The sequence below is a fragment of the Plectropomus leopardus genome, chromosome 15, assembly GCF_008729295.1.
Source record: "Plectropomus leopardus isolate mb chromosome 15, YSFRI_Pleo_2.0, whole genome shotgun sequence".
Classification (NCBI taxonomy): domain Eukaryota; kingdom Metazoa; phylum Chordata; class Actinopteri; order Perciformes; family Serranidae; genus Plectropomus; species Plectropomus leopardus.
The window spans coordinates 26,009,900-26,022,914 of NC_056477.1; the positions used below are offsets into that span (position 1 = coordinate 26,009,900).

The following is a 13,015-nucleotide window of genomic DNA, read 5'->3' on the forward strand; positions in this document are numbered from 1 at the left end:
TTGTTCCACAAGCAGAACATCGGCCCCTCTTCATCTAACGTCAGAGATGTGCCTGCAGCACTGTATGTATGTACAGCAGGGTGTTACAGATGCCCGTGCTGACAAATCACTCACTACACCAAACACAAATCCACTGCCACAGGAATATGAATGCTTATGAGGATGTGGGCAAGACTCCAGCACATACTGGCTGCTATAGAAAACCAGAATTACCCCCACGCGGTTTTATGCCACACCAGTCAAGTTACTCTTACAGTTTACATCCATGTCTGTGAAAACATGCATGTTTCACACACATCTTCAACACGGCAGCACAGCAGATCTGTACAAGAAGCACAGGTTCAATGTGGGCACTATATTAATGTCACCATTTCAGTTTCTGACCAAAGGTCTCCCCTTCTGTTTACGACATATGATGCTGAGAAATGGCCAGAAAAGCATTGTTTTTTTAATAGAATATTATGATGTCCCCATGAAGTTGACCTTTGACCATTTGGATATCAAATGTCAAGCACTTCATCATTACATCCTATTAGACATTTGTGTCATAATTTGTCATAGTAAGTAGTATAAGAGTAATGGCCGAAATCATGTTATGTGAGGTCACAGTCACCTTCATCGGTTTATTCTTGAGACCTAGTGGATGTTTCTGCTAAATTTGAGGAGACTCTTTCAAGGCCTTGTTGATATTTTGTGTTCACAAGAATGAGATGGATGTAGGGTCACAGTGACCTTGATCTTTGACTACCAAATTCTAGTCGATTCAATCTTCAGACCAAGTGGACATTTGTGCTAAATTTGAAGAAATTCCCTCAAAGTGTTCTCAAGATACTGCGTTCATGAGAAATGAGGTGAATGCAAGGTCACAGTGTTCTTCAGATAACGCGGTGACAGGAGTTAGACAGATTCAAGTTTACAGTGACCTTGGATATTGACCTATAGCCACCAAAATCCAGGGCTCCCACACAAAATTTCAAACATTTGCTATGATTTTTTCAAGGATCCATACTTTTTTGACACCAACAGCTACAGAAAATAAATCTGTCTTTATGCTACATTATGTAGAACAGTATCCACAGAAGATTACTGTAACAATTTCACAACACATGTCAAAATACCATGACTTTTTCAAAACTTTCAATGATTTCTTACTAAATCCATGACTTCTCCAGGCCTGAAAAAATGTTATTGTGAAATTCCATGACTTTTCCAGGTTTTCTATGACTGTGAGAACCCTGAAAATCTCGTTTTAATAATAAATTTAATAAATTTGAAGAAATTCCCTCAAGGTGTTCTTGAGATAGCTTGTTCGTGAGAATTGAGATGAAGGTCACAGTAACCTTGACTTTTGACCCACAAATCTAATCTGTTCATTCTGGAGTCCAAGTGGATGTCCAATTGTGCCCAATTCGAAGAAACTACTTACAGAGTTCTTTAGATATTGCATTTATTAGAATTGGACTAACAGACTAACAACTCAAAAACAGAATTCCTCTGGCTTCAGCTATTACCAGCAAAGAGATATTAAAAGAAGTTGCATTCATCTTTTGTCATTAATAAGAACTGGTGGTAACATAGTGTATATAAAGTCAAAGAGGTAGAGTCCCTGCCTTCAAACTATCCGCTCCAGAGTCATGTGACCTCATGTTGCTTTCCTTTAACATCCCCTCTTACACACAGTGAGGTGTTTGTGAGCACCCTGTCAGAGGTGTTCAGGGTGGCTGACCTCTAATGGAAAAATCAATAGCACAGAGTGATTTACAGCATTCACAAGCACTCACAGGGTCGGGCCTATGGATGGTAGGCAGGGAACATACATCAATGTCATGGGCTTCAGGGGGGGTAGGAGGAGCGACAAATGGTCCCTGGACCCGAACGGAGCCCTGCTACACCGCCAGCACCCCACCTCGCCATTGCATTATGCTCACTACAGGCCCAATCAAATAAAAGTAATGTATGGCAATAACACTATGGATTTTCCATCAACCTATGGCTTGTCACTTAGCCCGATGACCCAGTTGCTGAGACCTACACCGGCTCAAACTTAGAAAGATTAGTGGACCTATCAACTCACGATGGAAAAGGTCACACTCTCAAGGAGCTTGCGACTAATGTCAGGCTCCAAAGTGACGTGTGTATGTGTGTATGTGTGTGTGTGTGTGTGTGTGTGTGTGTGTGTGTGTGTGTGCGAGCACTAGCATGCGAGTGCTTGTGTTACTGCATTCTATTTATCTTTCCAGGCTGTAAATTCAGGTCTGCATTGGCAAACAGACAGCATCCAGGTGGTAATTTCATTACCAGACTCACCAAAGATATCAGCCCAAAACCAAACAGCATCACCCCGTGAGCTTAATTTACTTTGGCAAATCTGCAGCCTATTTCCATTTAGAGCTACCATTGTTAGGAAGAAATTCTGTTGACATTTGGGTCGAGCAGTGGCAAAAATATTGACATGTCAAATATTGTATCCATAAAACTTGACTTTATGATGGGCAGTAACAGTAGTGGCCTCTCTAACAGCCCGCGGACAGCGACAGCTGCCATGGCAGTGCTGAGAAAAGCCTGCCTGGCCACGATGACACCACCAACAGGGTGCTGCCATATGGGACTGTTTCTCAACCTCACAAGGATGTCAGACGCCGATATGTGTTTGATATGGAGGTGTGTCCTCTCTCCATCTCACCATGACCTGATTCTTGGCAACATCTGAATTCTGAGGAAGTTCCCATTTGTGTAAATGACATATTTGTCAAAGTGTGCATGTGAGTATGCTGGAGGCAGAGGACGCCTGTGAGAGTAAATGCTGACCTGCTAAAGTCTGATCAAAGTCAGATTCACCACTTTTCCAATCATTTACTCAGTGAAAACAGCAAACATCCAGAATGCTTCTAGTTTTGTATGATTATGTTGCATTATGTTGAAAGAGCCATGTGACACACTGTGGTGCAATGTAACATACATTTACTCATGCACTGTGGCGCCCTAAGCAAGCTCCCGCAGTGGAAGATCCTCTACTGCGTACAAATTCAAGCTATTTGTACTTCACTTGCACATTATACTTCCACTACACAACACCTCAGAGGTTGCTTTTTATTCATTATTTTTTGTTAGTTTTGTTGATGTAAGCATCTGGCTTCTTTACCTCTCCTGACACTTTTTTTCTTCATCTGGATTTTACACAGTTTTTAATTGCGGGCAAATTAATTAAACTAAATTTGTTTAATTTCTCCCAAAAACATGTGGGGAAAAAGAAGTTAGCAATTTGGCATGAAATGTCTTGCAAAAAGTAGTAAAAGGTGACAAGGTGACAAGAAAATCACCTGAAAATTACAGAGAGAGAGAGAATCATTAAAAATTTAAAATAATAAATAATAAAGCACTTTTTACAGGTTATTTCCTTTATAGTTTTTTGGGGGGGGTTATACTTTTTTTTATAATTTCAGTTAATTTTCTTGTAACTTATCACTAATTCCTCACTAATATTTGGGGCATTTCTTGTAAAGTTGCTTATTGCTATCCTTCCGTGTTTTGGAAATAATTCAGGCCAATCTTCGCAGGTGTTAAAAAGTTAAGATAATTTAACTCTTTATAGACTGTACTGATTAGCTGGAAATGCAAGAACAAGGCGCTTTTTCAGACACCGTGAAAAGCTGACTGTTAAGACATCTGGTTCTCACAGGACGCTTCAAACATCAGATGATCTTGTAGAACATGCTGCATTGCAGTGGATGAAACCCAACAGTAAATAAAGGAGTTCAAATGATCACAACCAAAAACATCTACAGCAGTAAAGCGCAACACACACATGAATGCAGCGGTAATATTAATCCAGAAACATGACATTTGGTACTAAAACACTCACAGGGAACATTTAACTGCACAATAAATACTTAATATACTCTAAGTACACTAAACTTATAATAAACTCTTTTACAAAGGTTGTTAATACATGACTTTTACTCGTAGTGGAGTATTTTCACAGTGTGGTGTTTGTAGGTACTTTTACTCAAATGATGGATCTAAATACTTCTTCCATCACTGGTGACACATCATGTGACATTTAAACCTCCACTTTAACTTTCCACAAATTAGAAAAGGCTCCATTTCTGATGAAACTGTAAGTGTGTTCACTGCTGAAAATTTGCACTTGAAACATTTGACATCGCTGAAATACTCAACTAGTTGAACTGGCAGCCAAATTCTAGATGCAAGAAGGGATTGAACGAGAAATAAAAAATGGGAGAGGTGAAAGAAACAGAAGTTTCCGTTTGGAGGTGTCAGCTTCAGTGTAAGCAATGAGTGAAGCATCAGTTAAGTTAAAATATCAGCGACAGCATTGGTGATAAATGAACCTGAAAGTTTCAGTTAGAGTGAAGTCCTGAAAGGAAACAAGTGTCAGATTAAGTAAACAAACTGAAACGAGTTATCAGCTGAAGTATCAGGCTAAGTGAAAGCAGTTGTACAGAATATATTTATCAACAGTTAACGTTGTTGGAGAGGAGCTGAGGGAGTTTTTGAGGTTCAAAGCTGAAGACTTGAAAGCGTTTGAAGTGTCAGTCAAAGTTTAATCATTAAAAATAGTTGAAATGTCAGCTGAGGCGAAAGTGATGGATGCAGTTGAAATGTCAGCTGACGTGTACGAGATGAAAGCAGCCAAACTGTCAGTTGTGAAGGAAAATAAAAAAAACACACTTCAAATGTCTGTTCACGTTGTCAGAAAGTAGTCGAAATATCAGCTGGAGTGAAAGCGCTAAAGATAAAGTGTGTACGCTGAAGTCACAAAGCAAAAAGAGGGCTTTCTGATAAACTTTGACATATAAATGCATGCTGGGAAGTATGCCAAGTTAGTGATGTTTCTAAAGAACTTGATTTGATGAGCTATCAGCTAAGTTGACTTATTCGTTGTTTAAGTTCTCAAATGCTTTCAGCATTAACCCTTTGAATCCTGAAGCAACATCACTTTACTAGTGCTGCTTTCAGATGCCTATGTATTAAAGTATTTAAGTATTAAACCTCTGCCCCTGAGAAAACTGGTGCATTTTAAAAATTAGTATTTCATTTTTTTTAATGGGAAAAAATGCCAGAAGCGACTTGGTAAGAAATGTTCCAGAAATTTCAAGAAATTGGTGGATTTATAAAAAATTTTTTTTAAAAGCTAGGGTAAAATGTCTAGGGAAAAAGCTGGGGAAAAATATATTTATAATTATCATGTTTACATATGTAAAATTAGGTTAAAGAATTTCAGCATTTCAGCATTTCCTTGTTTTCTTTTAACGTTCTTTCTTTCTTTATCAATTTATTTATGTATTTATTTATCTATTTATTTATTTATTCCTTATTTTACATTTATTTATCTATTTTTTTACTAATTTTGAGTTGATTTTCTTTCATTTTTACTAATTTATTCCTTATTTTTGGGTCATTTCCTCTTTCATTCATCAGAGCCTTCCTTCCACGTTTTTGAAAGAAATCACCTGCATTTTGCTCAGGTTTCAGAGAATTAAAGACCACAGCTCTGGCTCATTACAACTTTTTCACGTTGTAATGACCCAGAGCTAAGAATTCTGAGTTATTAAGACTCACTCACTTTTGTTAGAGCAAGAGGATGGCTTGGTTTGGTGACACACCTGGTTTTATTTTACTCCAAAAAAAGATATGTCCAAAGCAGCTGCAAAATGTGGCTGGCTGCAATAATTAAAATTTTTCTGCAGCCATGCAGGAGGCGTGTATATGTTTTTCATTGTAACATAGGTCAACATGTCACATGAGTCACAGTGCCGTCCAAAACGTTTAGTCTGACAAACTGTAATTCTTATCCATTCCGATTGTATCATCTTTATAAACTAGTATAAGGTCAAAAACAGCACTGTGCACAAGAGGTTATCTATCAGACAGAGGGGGCCTTTGATGACAACTAATCAGGAAAGCCTGAGTCCTATTTCATGGTTCCTATTTGGAGGTGGGAAACAGTCACAGGGATCAGAGGGGCTTATAACATGTGTACGAGAAATATTCTTGTTTTACCGTCAAACTGTTGATTCTGAAAACATAATATGGAAAACATTAGGATTAAATCTGGAGTTTATTAGTATTTTTCAGGAGCGTTCAGGAGCCATAATATATCTTTAACCCTTTAACACCTAGACCAACATCAGTTTTCTTATGCTGCAATAAGACACATTTCAATATCATTAAAACATCTTAAACCTTAGAAAAGTGGTTTGATTTCTTTCAAAGACATGACAAACATTAAGAAAAAAACAAATGCTTGGCAAGAGATGTCCCGCAAACTGCAAAAAATAGCAAAAGGTGCAATTGGCAGGGGGGATAAGATATCAAAAAACAAGGAAAAAATGAAAACTACATTGATTTATCTCGTAAATATATAGCATATTTAGCATTTTCTAGGTCATTTCCTTGTTGTTTGTGTCTTGTTCTTTTCCTAATTTTGTTTATAAATATATAATTATAATAATCATAAGTATAGGGGTTTGTTTTTCCGAGCTTTAAAACATTTTTTTTCCAAATCTACTATTTTCATGCAATTTTTGAAGCAGTTCTTGCCAAGTTGCTCATGTTTTGCAAACCAATATGCTCAGGATTTTAAGGTTTAAATATGCATAAAAGGCATCTGAACGCAGCACAAGAAAAGTGATGGCAATCCAGGTTTCAAAGGGTTAAACAAAGCATCGAATCGATCTAATGACCTTCAGTGCAAATTAGAGTGCGAGAAAAGATGTGAGGACAATGTCAATGGCCTGTGACGGACCAGAGAGGTTTCCAATGCAAATTGTCTGTGGGGATTATTCAATTCAGTGTGGTGCAATGCAAAGCACTGTTTACACTACAGGAGCACTAACGCCGGATTCATTTAAGCCAGTCTATTGCATATTTGGAGCAGGCAAATGAGCCTGCTTTGCTTATGTGGAAATGACCGGGGCATCCCGAGGGAGGGTGAAAGTCCCGACACGGGATTTGATTGGACTTGGTAGCATGAGAAGTAAGGAAATGAGAAGCAAAGAAAAAGCCTTCTTCACTGCATGCATCATGTGCCTCCCAAATAAAAGTAGTTAACAGTTGTGCTTTTTACTTCATTTAGTTCCATAAATACCAATAAAATTTAACCAAGGGCTGAACCCAAGTCCCAAGCAATGATCCACAGCTTGTTCATTGAAGAGAGTAACTTGTGATGCCAACAATTAGGCTTTTTTTTTTCTTTAAGTGGTAAAGTTATAAATAACCCACCCTTTAACTGTAACTAAGCCTGTTGGCTGCTTCTGCGGTCCTTCCTGTAATTTGCCATCTTTGATATTCATACCAGTTAAGATCAGATGAAAGGAAATGCTGAATGAGTAATAACACAAGCTTTGTTTGAGTGATTGCTGACTGCATGTCAACATCTGTGTCTTTACCCCCCCGAAAGCCTTATATCAAGAGGAAGATTCCTGTAAATGTTTCAGATTACATTGGGGTATTTTGTGCTAACATTTATATCTTTATTGCAGCACCAGCTCACCGGCAATGCGATGGAGCTGAGAATTATTGAATATATTTTATCAAATTGTTGAAGTTATTTTTATTTTATTTTATTTTTTTATTTTTGCAGCGCTGATTGTTTTTCAAGTAATCTAACCAGATTACATTGTTTCAGAAATGCACTGCAGTTCCAACAGAAAAGAGACCTACATTTGCAGACTTCTTGGAGCAGTTCTCACCTGCCTGGATAAACTGAACAACACAAGTTAAGACTGATAAGTTTGTCTAAACTGCCCCAAACATGTTTGGTATGAGGAGGCCCTAAAAAACACAACCTGTGCAAAATGAGTCAAAGAGTGGAGTAATATCAAAAGAGGAGTGAACACTGTGGCAGGGTTTACAGTAGCTGGCACAAGCATGCCTATGAACCATGACCAAGGTGTGTCGTAGAATAAATAACATTATTTCCTCAAGGAACTCCCTAAAGCTGCAGACTGTGCAGTTCACTGTGCTGATGACTATATAACACATACAGATACATAAATAACAATGTAAGTGCAGGTACTGACAGGAAGACTTGTTCAGTGCCTTTAGTTGCAGTTACACCTTGATGAAAGCCAGTTTAACAGCTTCCTATTATTTATTTTCCAGGATGTTGCAGCGGAGCTGCGGTGTGATACATTTCGACTCATTAAAAAATGAGACAGTGCTGTCCTTACGAGCCTGTGAGTCAGCAGCAGTTGATTTTGTGTGGAATGCGTACAGTCGCCTTGGAGCGGCAGCATTTTATGGTGGGGGTCACAGTCTATATGGCGACACCAATTTCGAGTTTTCCTTAATGTTTCCTGATGACAAGATGCTCCCGCGTGATTAAAGCGACTGCGCTGGTTCAGTTTCGTGGGTGTGAAAGTGAAGTTTTCCTGTGTGGAACAGCATCTGGACTCTTGCCAAGTCAAGTCAAAGCAGAAGTCATGACACTCTATCAAACACACAAAGTGCTTTTCTTTTTCATATTCACTGAGGGCCTCAAGCAAAAGACAAATCATAAGAGTTCATGACCACACAGCGGGCTAACTGACGGCCCAGAAGACACAGTCAGAGTATTGTGTGTGCTGCGGGGTCGCGATGAGCTAGCGTGGCTGATTGTAGTTAACTCCTGCCGTCACTGCTGGTTGTTCCCAGCCACGCCGAGTTCAGAGTCTGATGCTTCTTTCCATGACGTCAGCCGGCAGCAGCACAGGGCTGGCATGAGGCTACAGGCCTGTTCACACAGGGGCACACCTTTCTCTCCCTCCCTCTCCCTCTCTCTCTCTGTCCATGCATGCCTTCTTTTCCCTCGCTCTCACTACACACACATTAGCAGATAGTACACCTTCCTCTAAAGTGCACAAGCCTGCTGCACAAACAGAATTCCTCAACAGCCGTAACCAGGACATGCTCGCACACACACACACACATTCCCTCTGCTTGTGCTAAACTAAACAAACAAGCTGGAATCACCTGGCATTCAACATGTTTTGGCACGCCTGTGACAGTAATAATTATGTGGAAGAGTAATGCAACACTGACAGACTTGCGGAGGCCATGCAGACCATTGCTTCTACCTGTATTCTACCTGCATTTTCTAACTTCTAGAATTAGCTACACAGTTTCAAATGAGGTAGAATTCTTTTGAAATAATGAGGATTTTTTCTACTACATTTAGATTAGTTGCACTGCAAAAACTGCCGATCTAACCAAGTGTAATAATCTTATATTTAGATTAAAAAATCTAGTTAGTCTTGTTTTAAGTATAAATGGATTATCTAGTGCACACAGTTTTACTGGTTTTAAGACAACTTAACAAGCAAAATTTGCTTACTGCACTGGCAGCCAAATTTGCTTCTTTTAAGTGCAAGTATGCTTAAATCTAGGGTGTTTGGCCTTACATTTGACAGGCCATTTTTGCAGTGTGCTCTGAGTGCAATAATAGAAAGTACTAAAAACTGGAAATTAGGAATGTCCCAGCCTAGTTTCAGAGATTACTATCAACAGAGGCTCATTTTGACTGGTTGGTGTTAGTTAGATTAAGCCTGAAGCAACTCAGGCTTGTTTATTGTTACCAATCAGGTTCCTGGAAGGATGTTTTGCATTTATACTACACTACACTACACTGCAGTGCAACTCTGAAATACTGCTGTACGAATCACAATGTTTCTTTACAATCACTTGCAGGGAGAAAATCTCTGTGCCATGTACATAAAATAAAGTGGTGCTGAGGAAAACATTGCCTCTTTTAGTTTTTAGACACCTAAAATAACAATTCAATATCAGTTTAAGGCCACGTTTAAACCAGAACGGCTCTACTAAAAACTTTAAAATCAACATTGTGAATATGAGCCTTGTGTACACGGATCCTTAAAAACAACTGAAAACTCTGTAGATTGCATGCTAGGCCAGTAGTTGGCAGTGTAACTTTGAAATGACACACCACAGAAGAACACCGCGTACCTGCGCTTAAAGGCACTCTTCCACAGAGTGGTGATTATAATCAAACAAAAAGATGATGGTGAACGCACGCACGAGAACTGACACTTTGATGAAGTATCATTAAAAAACTCAACAGAGTCAGCAGCACAAACACAGCTTGGTAGTCCGTCTTTGATGTTGTTATTGTCCTCCTGTTTACACATGGCTATTTTTCAACGCTTTACCAATTTATATGGCGACAGAAAGGGTAGCGTTTTCAAAGAAATTACACTCTAAAACCTTTGCAGGCCCCTTATACACCAAAATGCCAAATCGCAACAAAAGTTTAACGTTTCATGCAAGAGCTGTTGTAAATAGGCCCAAAATGTATGTTCTATTCAGAATATTTTTACAGCTTTACCTCGCTGTCAGACAGCCCTTTTCACGGGGGAACTGCAGTTGAAACCACCAGACTGCATTGACAAAAACATTAATGTTACTTTGTAGAACATGGGAGTTGTTGGACTATCACTGCCGGCTGATTTTAAAAAGAATTGTTTTAGACTGCCAAAACATGTTTTGCTGCTGCTTACGTCCATAGCAATAGTTTCCATGCTGGTAGATCTGGCTTATCAAAGATGCTAACAAACCAACACAATATATTGAATAAGCACAACAGAAACAACAGGTCATTCATTTATAGAAAGAAGATGAAGAAGAAGAAGAATTCCTTTGATTTCAATTGGGTCCTCGCACCGTTCGGTGCTCTGGCAATAATAAATAATCAATCTTTCAGTGGGATTGCTGGTAAATGCCCTTGAAAATGTAAAATGTCCTCAAAATAAGACATAAAGGACCAAAAAAAAAAGATGACAGTATGTCAACCCCCAGATGTACTGAATGTCCCACCAAGAGGCTCAAAGCTTAGACAAGGTTTTCTCAAATATATCCAAAGCAGGTTTTTGGGGCGTTGACTGGTTCGCCTGGTAGAACGGGCGTCCCATGCGGGGGCTGCAAAGGTTCGATTCTAGCCTCGACCCTGTGCTGCATGTTGCAGCAAATATGGTGAAAGGAACTGAAATTTCTACTTTAGGGTAGACCTAACGTCAGTACACTGTGTTGCTATAGGAGTTAGTGACATTGAAATACTGGACTGGGGCTCAGTATCAGGCAGGATAGATGGTCTCGCACTCTCTGACTGAGAGGAGGATCCTATCAGGAATCTACTTGGCTGCTTGTAAATCCTACTGAATACAAACTACCAGCTAAATAAAAGTCATGAGGTAAGCCACAGTATGTTTTAGCTCTGCATAACATCTCTGCTGTTGATTGGAGGTGACATTAGGAGGACTTAATGGAACTTATTAGGGTGGCAATTACCAGGAAACCTAATCATGCATTCAGTATTGGCATCTAAGTTATTAGTCCTGCATCACATTTAATCAGTATGATGTGTCAGTTTATATGAGGAGATCCATGACTACAACACAGGCAATCCACTACAAATAGAGCATTTGACTGCAGATGCACTGCAGTGAAAAACAAATCTCAAATGCCTCCTGTCCTCAGTTGATCTGAGGTATCTGACTGTGCTGCATTGTTGCAGATTTAAAGACATCCTGATAAATAATCTAAATTCTATCGCTTTAGGCTAGAAGCATGAAACCTGATATTCTTGTGAATTTGAATATGTGATGGAAAGAATTTTTGTATATGCTTGAGGCAGAACAGAATGACGACCGTCAGGCTGTCTGTTTGTGTGTGTGTGTGTATTCAGGGTGAGTCTGGAATATTTTTACTTAAAACCAATGAGCTGGTGCTTCCTAGGAATAGTAAATAAGATGTGTGTGTTTTTCTCAATAGTGTTTGACGTGTCGTTTATTTGCTGTCGTTACTTTACATACTGGTCTGAACTAACCACTTTTTCCACTTACCACTGTCGCACTGCTCACACACAAACAGTGAGAGAATCTGCTGCTTATGAAACAGAAATGAAAAATACACATTTTTATTGGTAGAATATGCACAAATGCAGGCACAACAGGAACACAATCAAAGCTTGCATAGGCTAGCTACTTGTCATGTAGAACTGAAGGTTTCTAAGGAGGGGTACCAAAATTGCCTAAGCAAAATAAAATCATTTCTTCCACTTCTCTGCAGAGGTGGGAGTGAGTCATTGTTTTGCAAGTCAAAAGCAAGTCTCAAGTCAAGTGCCAAGTCAAGTCTCAAGTCCTAAATGAGTGATATTGCTCCTTTCACCAAATATAATGTCATTTAAAGGGTAAGTAGCTGATAATATATTAAATTTACAAAAATTCTAAATGCTGTTTAAAATCCTCACTTATCTGTCAAAACACTTTTGTTGGAAGTTGTGTTTCTGTTTGTAAATTTCAACCTTTCCCATTTTTCACGCCACAATTAATTTTTTGTTAAACTCTAAGGCTTAAAAATTAAGCTGATGTTTTAGTGCCAAAAACTGCAGTTCCTCTAATGGCCATCTGAGGTTAAGCGAGTAAATCCCCATAAACTTCCATGTTAAAATGCCCACCTTTACAGCAGAAATAAAAATGTTTAGTCTGATACAAAAAAAAGGTTTTGGTCTCTGCAGCTTATTTCAACAGTCATGAAAACTGATAAGAAGTTTAATTATTACGTAACTCACCCATTTATCTTTTCTAAAGGTCAAAAATTATACATATTTAAGGGCGGCGCCGCTTAAGTGACAGGCTGTCTGCAAGGTGTCGCTACAGTCTGCAAGTCAGATCCACCCTAAAGCATTTTCAAGTCAAAAGGCTCAAGGCTTGTAAGGTCATGAATTAATAATGTTTAGGTCCAAGTTGAGGTGCGATTTTTTATTTGAATTTGTCAGGTCGAGTCTAAGTCATTTTCTGTATGTGTTTCAGTGGATGTGACCGGAAAGGTGGGGTTGGTTTATGTCTTTAGATGCTGTTTTATGCTTTTAACTTGTGAAGCACTTTGCGCTGCATTAAATGTATGAAAAGTGCTCTATAAATAAAGTTTGCTTTGATGTGATTAAAATCATTATATTTGTGGCTCAAGCCTACACATCTGCTTCTCTGTATTGAGAGCT

The 13,015-nt window shown here is 38.9% G+C and overlaps 1 protein-coding gene across 2 annotated transcripts in view; it reads right to left on the reverse strand.

Moving 5' to 3' along the window:
• The window catches only part of LOC121954486 (inositol polyphosphate-5-phosphatase A), a 184,656-nt gene that overhangs the window by 117,355 nt on the left and 54,286 nt on the right, over window positions 1–13,015 (reverse strand). The window lies entirely within an intron of this gene.